We start from the raw sequence: 15,498 nt of genomic DNA, 5'->3' as shown, positions 1-15,498 counted from the left end.
AAGTGTCTTTCCTCTAATGGTGGGATCTTAATTGGATTCAGCATTCATGAGGTTGCACCTGGAGGACTGTGTCCAGTGTTGGGGTCTTCAGGGCAAGAGGGAGACTGTCAGACAGGAGCGTATCCCTTGGAGGCCATGGACATGGTTCTGGAGCTGGAGAACAGGATGTAGCAGAAGAGGCTGCAAGAGCCAGGGATGTCCAGTCTGGAGATGAGAAGGCCAAGCTGGCTACAGCTGCTTCCAAGGAGAGCACAGAGAAGGTGGTGCTCAGAGGTACATGGAGAAGAGGCAAGGGACACGAATTGTGGCAAGATGAATTCTGATTTGATACACGGAAAAAATTCCTCACGATGAGGGTGGTCCAGCACTGGAAGGGGCTGCCCTGACATGTGGCATCATATCCACCCTAGGAGAGACTCAAGACTCCGCTGAGAAAGGCCCTGTGCAACCTGGTCTAACTTTGGTGTTGTACCTGCTTTTAGTGGGCACAGATGACATCCAGTGGGCTCTGAATTAATCTGAGTTTTCACGAATCTCAGCTCTGCTGGGTCTGAGTCCTCTGAGCATCACCACCCTCACAGCAGTTCTCGGTGCCTTGATGGTTCCTCTGGACTGGAGGTTGTGGAACTGTCTCATTCCTCTTGGCCTGGGAGAGGGGGGAGATAAGAAGCAGTTTCAAGGAGAAATTCTGGTTTACTTCTCTGGTCAGATCCAGACCAACTGTTCAGGTGTAGAAGAGAGGATCTGCAATGGCCACCGACTGCAAAAAGCTAAATTGAACACAGCTGGTTTGTGTTAGAGATTAGGTGAGAAAAGCTGGAAAGGAATAACCTGGCATCTCTTCCGCAGTGCTTTACAAACAGTACCGAAGTGCTTAGTTTTTGTTGTTGTTGCGGGGCTGGTGTTTTTAATGCAATATTTTGTTGCTTCATCATTAGTGAGAGCAAGACTTTCAGCTGCTCTTGAACTCGGGGAGACCTTCCAGCCCTCCTGGTTCCAGCAGAAGCCGCCTGTGCCCGGCAGAGGAGCCTGGGGCAGCCCGCACAGCCCTTCCCTCCCCTCCCCAGCACACCAGGGTGTGGCGGCTGGGAAAGCTGGGAAGAACAAGGTGGTGTGTTTGCTAGAGTATTTTAAGCATGAAGAGATACCAGGCTGTGATTATCTTCTGTGTGGATGTTAACAGGTGAAACATGGTGTAATTTATGACTCATGTTAAAATTGCAATGGTTGAGATGCTGAGGTGGCTGAGAGGTGAGTGTCAGCAGCAGCCTGCAGGTTGGATTGCTGCAGGTGTCGAAATTTGAGGGATGCTCAAGGGCAGGTTCCTCTTGTTCCTCAGATCTGCATGGCATTTGGTGAGGTTTATGTGGAGATGAATGCCTCACTCTATCTTTTCGGTGTGAGAATTTTTCCTGGGCTTCCCCAGGAGCATTGTGGGGAGGTGCTGGTGGGGGCCAAGATCAGGTTGCCAGAACAGTTCTTTCAATGCCATGTGTGCCTCTGTCAGCCTAGTGAAAGCCTAATAATTAGGATTGCCATTATCTTTATTTTTAATTATGAGGTAGCACTGTATTTTAGAGGGCAAAAGTAACCCTGTAATTACCTTGTACGATTATTCAGATATTAGCTGGTCTCTGACGCTGCAGACACCCAGGACAGCCCTTGGCAGGCTGGCACAGCACTGTGTGGGCTGGGTGGAACCCCTGGGAAAACCCTCCTGTCCTCTTACCCAGACCATGCACAGGCCCTGCGGGGACAAGGACAGCACAGGAACCTCTGGCAGTGAGGAACTGACCGTGCTGACACCACTAGCAGGCTCATGCCTTGGGGCATTGCTGAGCACTGCGATGTGCGAACTGTTGAGTAGCATCAGTCGAGAAACTAATGTGTTTTAAAACCAAATTATTTCTAAATAAAGAGTGGAGGAGGGCAGAAGGCTGCTGCGAGCAGCCCTGTGCTTCTCAGCTGGTGCATGGGGTTGTTCTTCCCAGGGGCAGGAGGAGGCTTTGCCTCTGCCCAGGCAGGTCTCAGCTCTGCTGCCTCACTCGAGGCTGAAGGACCGAAGAGTTCATGTGGTTGCTGTGGCGAGAGCCAAAGGGGCTTCACTGGACATGAGGAGGGAGAGCTGCAGGGAGCAGCCCGGTGTCAGCCCAGCACCCTGCAGGCTTGCAGCTGTGATTAAAACATGCTGGATAGGTTAATTTTCCTTCTGCTGACAAGTCCTGGACAGACGGAAAGCCTGTTCTCGGCTCAGCTCATCACTGCCTGCACCCCACGCCCTGCTGGGCTCACAGGAGGTCTCCCGTCCTCCCTCTCACCCCTGCCAGGTTTGCTGCTTTAGCTGAGCCATTCCAAGGCTGGCTGGTATTTCAGTCACTGAAGCAATGAGTAACTGATTTATATAACATGACTGTGGCGTCTTCACAGAGGTGCAACTGCGAAGAAATACACTACTGGCAGAATAAGAAAGAGCTGCTAAAAAACTGCCCCTCAGTTAACTATGGGACTTGCATCGCCAGGCCAGGTGCTACTCCACTGTCTTGCAGCAGCATCTGTACCCATGTGCTGCAGCTCTGCTCTGCAGGTGAGGCCCCAGCAACCACATTTGCCCGTCCTTCCAAGGGCCTGAGCAAGCTCTGTCCTTGGAAAGGAGCTTCTGGTCTCCCCTGTTTCCACAGGGCTGAGGAGGAGCCCTGTCCCAGCAGCACAGGGCTCAGCACAAGGTGTTTCCTCACGCAGAGCCCGTTCCTGCTGGTGTTACGTCCCAGCACTAGCAGTGCATCTCCTGCTCCGCCTGCTGCATCAGGCCCAGCAGATGCCCAGGGCTATGTGTCACCAGGCCAGCTGCCTTTCAGCAGAAGGTGTGTGCTGCTGGCTCTTGCTCTCCTCCTGGCTCCCTGCAGAGACCTCGGTGGCCATCGCTCACGTCTGGTCATGGGCACTTGTGGGGCAGGAGGGACGTTCTCCCCATGTGCGCACAGGTAAAGCTGGCAGAGCAATGCTGGGACACTGGATCCCACAGCGCTCCCCAACTCTCCTGGGGCTGAAGCTCCAAGCCTGGATGGGTTATTTTGGCATATGTGACCAAACGCCCTGGTGCAGGAGCAGAAACCCCCCTGGTTCAGCAACAGGAGGTGGGAAGGCTGAGCAGTGGTGCCAGCTCCCCTCTCAGCAGCTGTGAGGTCTAAGTAGGAAATAACAAAGAAATGCTTGCAAAATAAAAATGCTTTTGATGTGAATAGAAATGTTTATAATAATCTGGATTTTTTTTCATTTAGATAAGGCTCAGAGAATGTATTTTGTCACAGTGACATGCAGTGAGCTCTAGTAGGTGTACCCATTCCAGGATAAAAGGAACAGAAGCCACTTGCTTGATGAACCTGAAAGCTTTCTTAGAATTACAAAAGGAATAAATTATCTTAATCATATTAACTCCTGGGTGGTCGCTTGAATCTTTGTGAGCAGTATTCGTCACATCCTGAATGGTGTAGTTTTAAGCCTGCACAAAAGACAACTTCACATGATCTCATGCTCTCTTTGTCGGTGTAAATTTGGATTTAATTCCAACATGAGCATGTTTAGCTCAGTAAACCTCAGTGCAGGACAACAAGGGCTGCTCTCGCTGGTGCAGGAGTGCCCTGCGGCACATCCCAGCGGCCCCCCTGGGCCCCGCCACGGCCTCGGCACACAGGGCACCTTCCCACCGGTGTCTCGGAGAGGGTGGGGTGGCTGACAGCCGGTGAGAGGAGAGCAGGGGCTGCAGGAGCCGGGACACTCACTCTGCTGTGCAAATGGCTGACCAGGAGCCGTGGACCCTCCTCACACCTCCTGCAGGCACCGGCTGCCATGGTGCTCCTTCAAGCAGTTCTTGCCCGAAGCCAGGGCGGCTTAGCACGGCATCTTCCAAGCAGCTGTGGTCAGGACATCAAGTATGGAGGCTGCTGTATGGTCATGTTTATAAAGAATGAAAACCAACATCCAGATTGTACCTTTCCCTCCAGCATCGTGTTTTCAAAGGCAATTTCTCAGACTGTCTTTTGATCTCAGGTGAGTGGGGCCACTGAATTTTGCTGTACTTACATTGCTTGAGCAGTTGTTGCCAGTCTTCTTGATTCAGTTCTTCACCAAAGGACTTATTCAAATGCAAAATAAATTAGGCTTTTTTTATATTACTGCACATGTACTTCAGGATTTTTTGAATATTAAAAACCCCCGGAGACTCCTTTCTTCTCTCCAGTTACCATGGTTCATTTTGACAAGCAGTGATGCCCCCACTTGCAGGCGGCTGCTGGCAATTTTGGGGAGAGACGGTGGCAGTGGGAACAGTCCTGTGCTGTTTCTGGAGGAGGTGCTGGAGTCCGGGCACCGCACCGGCGTTGTGGTGGGTAAAGTGTTCTGCGAAAAAATATCACGGGGCAATGGAAACTGAATGAACTCCCTGCTCTCTCTTTCCCATCCTCTCTCCTCCATCAGAGCTGGTAGGAGACAGCAAACACTAGAAATTGATTTTACTCACCCTGGATCCTGCATGATGGAGAGATTCTCAAGTGAAAATGCACTGAGAAATACTGTGCCCAACATTTACATCTAAACTCGGTCTGACACAATGTATTGGTATCTCCCTACAAACCTTGCTTGGCTTCTGTCTCCAGCTCATCATGGTTACATCACCACACTCCTAAAACCATGATCTTGCAGTAAATGTGAAGAGAGCTCATCAGCACATCGTTTAGTGTCAAGTAACAACGCAACACGGGGATGAGAGAAACTCACTGATGACAACCCTTTATATGTGTTGTCTATAAACAGAAAGTTCACCTTCCTCTCTCCTCAAGGGAAAAATAGACAAAGCAATGTGCTTTTTTTACCACCTAACCTAGTTTATTTTCAGATATAGAAAGAAAATATAAACATTTTTAGGCTCAATAACTATTTATACCTTACACAGGAGTAGAGAGCACGCAGGGCAGGCCTCAGCACTGCGTGACCTCTGTTTCACACAGGTGTGGCTCCTGGATTAATCAGTCCGGTTCAGGTCATAGATGCTCACCAAAACCACACCTTTGCTCCACGGGGTGGAACAGGCGAGTACTGCACGGGGCTCTTGCCAGTTTGGAGGCTCCAGCTCTACGTGCAGGCTGCGGGTTTTCTAATGGGCTGTGGTCAGGAAGGGTGGTCCTGCGCTCTCCTGGTGTTGACACTGGGTGTCTCTGTGCCCTTGCAATCAGGGACCCCATCCATAAAACAAAGATTAATTTTCAGCTGCATCAGTTTTCTGGTTACGAAACCACACAAAACAGTGCATAGGACAGCCCAGATCCTCCTGGGAAAGAAACACAGCAGAACTGTACAACTCCAGTGTAAGCTACAACTTTTGCCATGATGCTTTTGCTTTTCAATTGCAACACCTGCATTCTGCCTAGTCGAGCTTCTACTCTAGCTTCTCAGAAAGGCAACAGCAAGACCCTTAGTGATGCCAGACATGGCTAATTCCCCAGGGGCCCTGGGCACAGCACAGCAGCAAGGCCTGGCCTCTGGAACCAGAGAGACCCCCTGCTGCGGGCGGCTGGGGACCGAGGCTCCGCTCCGCAGTGACCATCAGCTCTGTGTCCCTGTGTGCACCACCCCGTGCAGACAGCACCAACGTGCTGCAGACCGCTTTGAATTAACAGTAAGGAAAACATGCCCAGGTCCCAATTGCAGGTTTCCCAAATGCTTTTTCTGCTTCAATACTTGCTCTCATCAGCTTTGCATGTCATTTCACTTCAGAGCTCTGCTTTGTGTGTATGGCAGGTTGAAACATCAAGGGTTTATTATCTGCACAGCTCCTCTGATTATTCAGAGACTATGATTTTGGCAAGAAATAGCTTCCTGAGGCCCCGGGGCGCCCTCAGGCATGGGGGTCACTGCAGGCAGGGCCCACAGAGAGGCACCAGCCCCAGCCACATCAGCAAGGAAGCGAGAGAAGCCCCAAGGGTTTTGCAGGAGCTGCTGCTGCTTGGCAGCGAGGGAACCGCTTATAAAAACAACTGGGTTAAGAATCTCCCCGCTCCTCAAATTGTCATCTCCAGCCACACAGAAGCTGCTCTTTCTGGGAGACGCTCATGTAGGTCAGCTTGGGATCACTGCCAGAGCTGCTCCCGGGGACATGGACATTTAAACATGTGCAGCCTGGGAGGAAAAGGCAGCAGCCAAGGCTGCACACACAAAACAGAGCAGGCATGAGGGGCATCTCCTCTGGCTTCTGGCATCAAACACCAGGGCTCCCTCGCCCATCAGAGAGGAGAGGGGCATCTCCAGGAGCTTCAGTTTACGCTATGTAAACACAGAGAGGGTTAGTTGCTCGTGTAAAGAGCCCCTTTTCGGCTGGCTTTGGAGGGGCCACAGAGATGACAACCACCCTGCAAAGTGAAGGCTGCTCCTGGAGCAGGTGGAGGGGGCACTCCTGCTCTGCCTCCTCCTTCCTCAGTACCAAGTCCAAGGGCGAGACGCTTTATATTCCAGCACCTTGGCCTCTTCTAGTCTATGGCTTGATGCTGAGTGATACTGTCCAGGCGTCTTTGTGCTCAAAACTGCTCTATTAGGCTGGATGCAGTATTGAATTTGGGGAGCCCAATACCTTTCTCCTATTACATGAGCTGGCCCACCAGATGTTTGCTATCATGGGAGAGGTAATGATGGTGCCCTATGAGTTAGGGCAAAAAGAAAGATTACAGGTACACCCGGACAGAAAGCACACACATTGCTGCTCTGCTAAGAGAGGTCAAGTTCATTATTTACTACGGAAAATGGAGTTTCAGTGTGGATTGCCAGCAGCACTTACTTGCAGGTGCCAAGGTTTTAGTACTTGGGTCTCTGGACAATTCTCCACTGAGGCTACATAGCAGATGGAGCTACCAGGCAGCCACAGGCAAAGACATGAACTCCAGCATCACTTCCAGCCTCTGGAGGAATTCTGCAGATCCACCGAGCAACAGGTGAGAGCATCAGCCCCTCCAGGGCAGGTGTTTTGTGAGCCTCTCTACAGCCCGGCACAGCATTCACTGCCATTATCTACAGCACAAACATCTCCTAAGAGATTTTCCTCCTCTCTCAGATAATTCTGCATCTTCTTGCAGTTCTGAGAAGCAACAAGCCCTTCTCTCAGCGCTCCTTCCTCAGCTACACAGTAGCCAGAACTCTCCACAGCATCCTCAGGCTTTCTGTCAGATGCAGCTTAGTGTGGCTGCCAGATACTTTCAGCAGTAGCTCTTCAGTGACTACACAAATACTTGTTTTTCCATCAAGAATATAAACAATATTTTGAAAGGTAGATTTTACTTCTTGTTGTAATATGCCACTGAAATTGCATTAGAGTATCTCATATCATCTTGATGTTTTTTTTGAGTTTCATCTTCAGCTGCATATGGTCTTACCATAAGGAGTACAACTCCATGACACAACTGAAAACCTTAGCACATACTACATAAAATAAAAGACATAGTTAAAGAGGATCTAATTTCACAGAAAATAATACTGCAGTCCATTTTGTAGGGCTAACAACTAAAAGAAAAATGTATCATCAGAGTGTAACAGGCAATTCTTGACTCAAGAAAAGGTCATCCAGCTCATCCTTCTGGGACATCTTATTTCCTTGTGAAAGATACTTAATAGATTATTTAAATTGTCCCAGGAACCTTGTTAGGGAGAGTCTGATGTAGCTTTTGCTGAGTATGTGGCACGAAGCCTGCTCCAAATTCAGCTTGCACTTCCTCAAAAATATCTGTAATTTTCTAAAAGGTAGTTTCTTGTTTGAATAAAAGATGTTTTAATCAAGCAAATTAAAAGATCTCTCATATGAATTTAAGTCTAACCTGGCAGACCTGCAGACTGAAGTTCATTCTTTAGCCGGGGAGCAGGAGCAAGGCAGGCAGCCATCCTGCATTTCTCTGCCCATCTGTGACCTTTAGGGACAGAGTTTAGGCTTCCCCATTATCCTTCCAAGAAAATGTAAGTTCCTATGTCACCACAAAACCTAGAGAGCACCAGTGACAGGCAGTGCGATTGCAGCCTGCTTGGTTGGCTTTTGGTGAATGAATGTTGTCATCGCCTCTCTGCACTGGGTGCCGGTGGGGAGCCCATCCAGCTCCTTGGAGGTCTATCATTCCCACCACCTTCACAAGGGGAGCAGGATCTGACAGGCGAGTGAAGAAGGTTGGTCACATCATCTCTCCAGGTTCACACAAACTGAACATCTGGGGAATCATTGTGGGATATCGCATCAGTGATGATGATGATGGCCACAAACGCACGCTCTGCCCATGGCTCAGAACTGGCTCTCCATCTCACTGGTTGACTTGTCACTCATTCCATCAGCCTCTGATGGGATTTTCATGTTCCAAAGCTTTAATGACCATAATGCATTAACTGACTGATCTGCAAAACTGACTCACATCAGCCTGTGGGGAGATCTCCATGGCTTTGTCCCCGAAACGGGTTCCTCCGTGTTTCAGGGCAGCTGAGCACAGGCGGGGCTGCAGCCCCCTCAGCGCTGCTGTCTTCAACACCAGTTGCCGAACACACATCGTCCGGCCAAGATGGGGACAGGACAGCGGCACAGTCAGGTGTGGCACAGGACAGAGACAAACCCGTGCTTCGGGAAGAAGGCGATTCCTTTCCATTTGCAACACAGTACTATATGTACCAGAAGAAAGTGATCAGACAATTCGCTAATTGGCTATCTTGTTTCACCCATTTGATAGGGAAATGAGAAAAAGAAAAAAAATCTTGAAATTCAGAGGCAAATAATCCATTTTTTTTTAGTCTCAGTAAAGCTTCTTCTTCAGGAAACTTCATGGCTGAAACCAGCAGGGCAACTTCTTTTTCACTTCCCTTTGTTATCAATCCCAAGGTATTAGTCGGATAAAGGAGAAGGTGACTCGTGAATCACTGTGGATCTTCAGAGGTGCAAGGCCCAACCTGGTGAGGCTGCAAACTCATTACAAACTTCATCACTGTGATCATTACAAGCCACCCTCCTCCCTCTCCACACAGATGTTTTCTGCCACCACCAACTGTTCACCTAGGCATCAATTTTAGCCTTTCACTTGACTTTCAGGTGTCCCTAATTAAGCCCATTTTGACTGGAAGGCATCTTGGATGCATCCTTTACATTTCCATGTGTTTGGAACATGATGTACTACCAAAATCTTTAACGAGGGACTTCTTCGGATATTTTTCCCCATTTTTACTACGCTTATCCCATCACAAAAAGACTCTCCACTGCATCCCAACCACCAGAGCTATTTCCTTCCCCTCCTTGAAAGTCCATCAGTCCTTTCCCTTTCTACTTGCCAATTCCACACCTCTCTCCCAATCTGCTGAACACCCCGGGGAAGCCCCAGGGCCTCCTTGGGCAGTTTGTCTGTCCTGTCAGCCCGCAGGAGCGGGGGAAGGCAGCGAATTGCCTCTCCCGGGCAGCTGGTGCAGCTGGGGGGTGGCAGGTTGTCCTTTGCTTGTACATGCTGCGGTTGGGAGTGTCAAGGCTGATTTTTCCTTCCCAAGCATATTCAAAGCCTTGGGCTTTGTATATACGGCAGATTCAAGAGCAGGGAAGAATTATATCTGGTGTATATTACATCACTGTAACAGTCACTGAAGCAAAAACTCCCTTTGCTGACCAGCCCCTCAGGTTAATAACTTTGCGGTCCCGCAGTAATTGAAAAGGAGACTGTTGAAGCTGTGATGACACAGCTCAGCGCTCATCAGGCACTGGCAGGTTATTTTAGTTCAGAAAACTCACAATAAATCAGGTACTTCCTTTAAAACCCTTAATTGTGCAGCATTTGGTGTCTTACTCCGATGACGTTATTTTACAGGTTCCGCTACGGCCTTAACTGTGATCTGAATTTCTACCGGGTATAGCAGTAAAACCAGAACCCAATTTCAATCAAGATCTCATCACAATTTGGTAAGTAGCACAGGCCTGACATATGCTTAACATGTAAATTCTTAATTTAGAAAAAGGTGGTGGTGGGAGGGGAAGATAGAAGTCTAACTCTGTATGTCTCTGAAGGCCACATTTAATGAACATGATCCCATTTTGCCAAAGCCAAGACCATTTCTGAAAGTCATGTTCTGTCTAAAAATTCTCATTTATCTACTCCACATGTTTAAAACACCAGTCCTACTAAATGGCTGGGTCCCACAGAACATGCTGTTGTAATTGCCCTCATTGAAATGCTCAGAGGGCTGGCTGGGAAGCTGGGTTGTGTCATCTCCTGTGTGCTTCGAGGTTGGATTCTTGCTGCCTCACTTCCCCATCTTCCTCAGCATGTCTTCTTGCTTCCTTTTGTTGTAGTCTTGTTATTAGCATTTTCTTTGCTCACCTCCACAAAATATCTATTTGCATTCTTTGTAAAATAATTATTTACCTTCCAGAATACAAAATACCAGACTTCTCTTCCCTGACACGCAAAAGTAAGCTATTTCTATATCCCAGCTGTTTAACCTTTGGTTTTGTTGGGGGTTTAGCACAAAATGAATTGCAAGCCTGATAAACTGGAAAGAGATAGTACACAAAATTTGCTGTGCAAAAGGTAGACTGTACTATTAGTACTGACAGGCAGCAAGAAGTAAACCCCATCCTTATGCCTTGGCAAGTCACGACTAAAGTCCATGCTACGCTGGAATTGCAAACTGACCATCAACCTGCTGTGTCTTGAAGGAAATCACTCATTGCTGATGTTTGCTGCCGCTTTAGCTAATGGACTTCCACCTCTCTTTTCCTGCTATTAAGAGTTTAAGCCACTTGCTTCAGTAACTATTGTTTTTGCTCTAGTGTAAGAGCCTGTCACCCTCACGGCTGTTGCTCATGGACACACGTCAGGGTGAGAAGGCAGGAGGTGGATGGTCTGGATTCACACGGAAATGCCCAACATCACCTGGCTTGGGTGAAATCTCAGCTATGAGCATTCAGGAACTAACCAGTCTCTACTTGGAACAGAACTGTGAGACTGAGTACAGAAACCTTGTCAGGTCTCAAAACACAGACAGATGTTTTGCTGAAGTTCAGTGTTCTCTCTACAAAGCCCACGACCTCTGGTTGTCCCAGGACACATTAAGCAACCAACGGAGGCAATGGTATGTCCTTACCTTCAGCCAGAAAGATTCGCATTCAAGAAATGCCACTTGCTGGCAATCTAGAGACAACCTCAATGACCTAGAAGGGTTCTCCAGTTCCTTTTGGCAGTAGGAGGTGGACTTAGATATGCTGATGCTAAATGGCTTAGCATTAACAGAAAAACAGCTTAACTGCTCTGTCCTAGAAGGTTAAACTATAATGAGCCTCTTAAAAAATACTCAGTGCAATGGACAAGCACTGGGCCTTGCAGCACAAGGCGGGGATCAGCTTTTCCTCTCCAGCCAGAGTGTGGCTACACAGCCAGCAGAAAGAGTCAGTCCGGACCAGAACATTTCGGAGTATTACTTTGGAAATGTAAAGAAATAAAATGATCAAATTTAGATGTAAAGAAATAACTCAATGGAATTAAATCTGACATCTGTCTATGAATAAGGATAGTTTACCAAAAGGATTTACATTCAAGTAATTATTTCCTCTTTAAGTATCTTACAAAAAAAAAAATATCAGCAGCTTGGGACTTGGTTCTGCAAATTCACAAGTGTTGACAAGATGTTATGTCTGCCCTACAAGTCACCTTGTGTGCACCCACGCTTGCCAGTCTGCCTGGGACAGCTCAAGTGTATGATATTTGGATTTTATGTAGACAGCAGTCTAATCTACAGCCATAGCAGCACTGTAAATGAATGCTTCCAATATGCAGGTATCACTTTGCTCACCACAAGTATGCAGATTCCTGATGACATGCTCCAGCTTTAAAGCGTTACAGCGCAGCTTATGCAATGGAGCAGGACTAAAGGCAAGGAGAAGGAGGAACATGGAGCAAGCAGAGGCAATAAGCGAGTAATTCCTCCCACTAAACCCAGTGTTTATAGTCAGGCAAGAAAGAGTTGGTCAACAGAAATAATTTGCTGTTCTTTCCAGGAAGAAAACATTAAAACACCCACTCTAAGAAGGAAAACAAAGTAACCTACAGATTAAAATCCTTATTTTCTTCTACTATTTTCCAAGCTCTTTTAAAGACAAGCCTCAGATGTGTAATCCCGGTCATGACATACTTGAAGTTCTGTCCTCAAAACCTTTTCTTTTTGCCCTTTTCATCCCAGTCAGGAGTCACATAAAGTAACAGGGTCTGCAATGAATTACAGCATTCCAGATCTGCACCCAGTACTTGAGTTTGGGGGCCCCAGACGTCTCAGCTTCCTCCACGGCCACTTTCAGCCGCTGCAGCCTGGTGATATCTGGAGGCTTTGCCCATAGGTCTCATTAGAAAAAGTTTGCTTAAATTTATTATTATTATTATTTTTTTTTCCCCTACAAAACAGCTCTACCAGAAAGTTCTCCAAACATCTAAATCTGCCTTGCTCACTGCAGGAACCTTGGATGTTCCAAAAATATAGGCTCCTGGTAGGCCAAGCAAAACTGCACAGCTTGCATGGTGAACGTCTGAAACCCTTAGAAATTCCTACTTTCAAGCCATAATTCTTGCTGTATTTTGTCTAGAAACAGAATCTGAAATGGACATTTTCTCTCTAGTCCTAAAAAAGCAATTTGGTACATAGCATGACTGACTTGGCTCTATCCTGTACACATCTCACTGCTAATAACTGTCAGCACCTGGAAAACCAGCAGACATCCCTCATCTAAACAGCGAAGATAAGGGATGGTGCAGCCTCACCCCATGATGCAGAATTCTCCTTCACCAGCCGGTGCTAACAGGATGACCAGTACCCCTAATGTCCCCTCCAGAGCAAAGTGACACCTCTACAATAGTTCATTCTGCTTCAGTCACCCATGTAAAGACTGAAGCTCCATGTCAGCCTCGCTCAGGAGAGTAGGAAATAACTTGACCCACAACAAACAACTAAAGGTAACACAAAGCACTGACTCCACTAACACCCCAGCAGGCTGAGGTGGATCTCACACCCTAAGACCAACCAAGGAGCGCAGCCTCAGCTCTTCTGCTTCCAGCTGCAAAGCTGAGTTACACGGGACAGAAGTGTTTGGAGCACTGTCCTGTCACTCATCTGTCAATGGCAGAGCTGGGGACAGTGAGGCACAATATAAAAAACACGGAATTGAGCTTCATTTTCTGTGATTTATATTAGAGTTGTCTCTGGTCACCAATGTTTCTGAATTTTTTTTTAAAAAGCAAGTAGTTGTTACAAAAATTAGCCCTTGGCAGTTTGTTTATTTAATTTCAGACTAGGCTACAAGATAGAAAAAAAGAAGAATCTTTAAAGTAAATTATTTTGTTACATTGCAACAGAAGAATAAACAAATCAACCGACCTTTACAGTATAATTTGTAACCTCAAGAGTGGAAAAGCATGCTTGGGTTTTGCTTGTAACAACTAGCGGCTCCCACTACAACACGTAACAGGTAGTACCGATTTTTGAGGGTGGAGGAGGCAAAAAATTATTTTCAGTTATATCCACAAATGAATGCAAGGCCTTTGAACACAGGTCAAGGCTACAGCGATTGTTTAGGATAGTTCTCACTTTCAACAGGTTAATGTCACATCAGTAGCAAGTAACTTCCCCTCTTTGCAAGGATAATGTGAGTAACCATTTTCAAAAAGGCTGGGATTACCTGTCTTTCAACAACTTTTAACTGTACCTTAAAAAACTTACCATAAAAAAAAAAATACGGCAAGAGAGAGTTGGGAATAGAGGCTAAATCTTGACTTCCAATACCTTTTCTTGTCTGTAGGGCTGTCTATCCTTCCCTCCTCCGTTCAGAATGTGGGACACCAGCCTGCCCAGATCTCAGAGAGATGTCAGCTACTGAAACAAGGAAGCAGCCCTGTCACACGCTGCCAGCTGTGCCGCTCCCGCCCAACAGACTGTGTATCTGATTTAGCGACCTGCCTTCCAAACAGACCTGGAGCAAAAGGTGAGTCACAGGCAGGCGCTCCCCGGGCTGTCAGAGGCTGCTCCTGCGCCTTTCAGGTCTCTGCGTGCCCTGTCGTCACCCTGGAAGGGCTCCTTCCCCTGGGGCTGTGGTGGATGCTGGGCCACCCTTGGTGCAGCAGCAGCTCATGTTCAGCCCCAGCTGTCTCATCCCTGGTCTGTGGGCATCACGCAGCTCCCGTGGCAATAGTGTTGTGTGACACAGACACGTGCAGCGCTGACCCCGCGCTAACAGCTCAGGGAATTCACGGCTCCCGCAGCCTTTTCTGCTCAACAAGGCAGGGGCTGCACCGCAGAACGGGACACGCACCGTGTGAGGCAGCACCGGCACAGCTCGGGAGGGTCTTTGATGCCAGAACAAAGACTAAAAATACATGAAAATACGCTTGTAATAAGATCATTCAATACAGGAAATGTTTTTCATGATCAAATACTGTCAATCACTCTAGTGGAGGAAATGAAGACTCAGGGTGAACCTTCTGTGATATTTAAAAGATCAGCCCAGATAATGAAATAAGAGAAGGCTTTCTTAAAAACACAACAAACCAACACACCCCCCAAAAAACAAACCCACAAAACAAACAAACAAAAAAAACCAAACAAACCACAACCAAACCCACGAAACACCACACCAAAAAAAGCCAATGACCTCTTATGCAAAGATACCTCCATATTTTGTGTTTAGAGGAATTTCAGTAAAATATTTCTGCTATATTCCACCAGCCCTCATTTGATCATGCACCTTTTAATTTTCAGCAATACCTTGATTTCTCCAGGTCCATGGAGTAATTTCACAGAACCATAACAACTCAACACTTTTATACAGTTGGATAAAGGCTTTAAAAAGGAAAAAACCAAACCAAACCAAAAACCCACGGAACACTTCCAGGTCACACTATTTCATATAACTTAAATGTGACTGTTTAGAGCAAAGCAGTTTACCATGCGAGTTGAAAGCCAACTCCTCCCAGGAAGGGACGCAGGACATGTCCTCAAAGCCTTTGGAAGAGACACAACTCGCATTTGCTATAGTGAGCTACCGTCTTTCAGATCCAATATCCCCAAAGGAATTTTTTTTAGTCACGCTCCGCCAAATAGCCCTTTGTTTTGTAAATGTATTTGATTACTGCTTTTTCCTTTTGACAAGTGTTTTCATATATTAGTCATTGTTACTTTTTTCAGTGGTAATTGAGGAATATACTAAGTTCTCCTTTAGAAAGCTTCACTAACCTTTGCCCTCCATATTCTTCCCTTCTTCCTGTTCTTAATCAGATTCTAATTTTTATTACCTATTACAACAGATTATTAGCTTTCAATTCTAGGAAAGGTGACTAGTGTCCCTAACTTACTTTAAGGTTTAAGATTATCCTACCCACCTTTTTCAACTATCTTGATCCTTAAATTCTGCGACAAAGGGCTCAGCTGCTTCTAGAAATGAAGCATATGTATTTTAACTTTTTTTAATTA

This window comes from Nesoenas mayeri (genome assembly GCF_963082525.1).
Source record: "Nesoenas mayeri genome assembly, chromosome: 2".
Taxonomy (NCBI): Eukaryota; Metazoa; Chordata; class Aves; order Columbiformes; family Columbidae; genus Nesoenas; species Nesoenas mayeri.
This window is presented reverse-complemented; position numbering follows the sequence as displayed.